Raw genomic sequence first — 577 nt, forward strand, 5'->3', positions numbered from 1 at the left:
TGGGAGAAAGGAAATTGTTAGGTCCTGATTTGGTGCAACAAGCAACTGATGTTGTGACTTTGGTAAGGGAACGTTTAAAAGCAACACAGAGTATACAAAAGTCTTATGCAGATAATAGGTGTCATCCTTTGGAGTTCCAAGTGGGAGATTTTGTGTTCCTGAAGGTATCCCCACTAAAACGAAGTAAAGATTCGGGAAGAAAGGGAAGTTGAGCCCAAGATATATTGGACCTTTCGAAACTCTTGGAACGAATTGGGCGAATAGCGTATCGACTAGCTTTGCGTATGGAACTAGTTCGTGTGAATCCTACTTTTCATGTGTCTATGCTGAGGAACTATGTTAAGGATCTGACACATGTCATACATTATGATTTGATTCTATTGGATGAGGGATTGAATTTCGAAGAGCAACCAATAGCAATACTAGATCGACAAGTAAAATAATTATGCTCTAAAAGTTGCCTCAGTAAAAGTCTTATGGCAAAACCGGTCAGTGGAGGAGGCAACCTAGGAACCCAAAGAGGAAGAGGAAATGGGAAAAGAATATCCACATCTTTTTCAAGATTAAGGTACGTTCT

The sequence above is a fragment of the Theobroma umbraticum genome, unplaced genomic scaffold (assembly GCF_002168275.2).
Source record: "Theobroma umbraticum cultivar Fairchild unplaced genomic scaffold, ASM216827v3 scaffold_299.0, whole genome shotgun sequence".
NCBI lineage: Eukaryota > Viridiplantae > Streptophyta > Magnoliopsida > Malvales > Malvaceae > Theobroma > Theobroma umbraticum.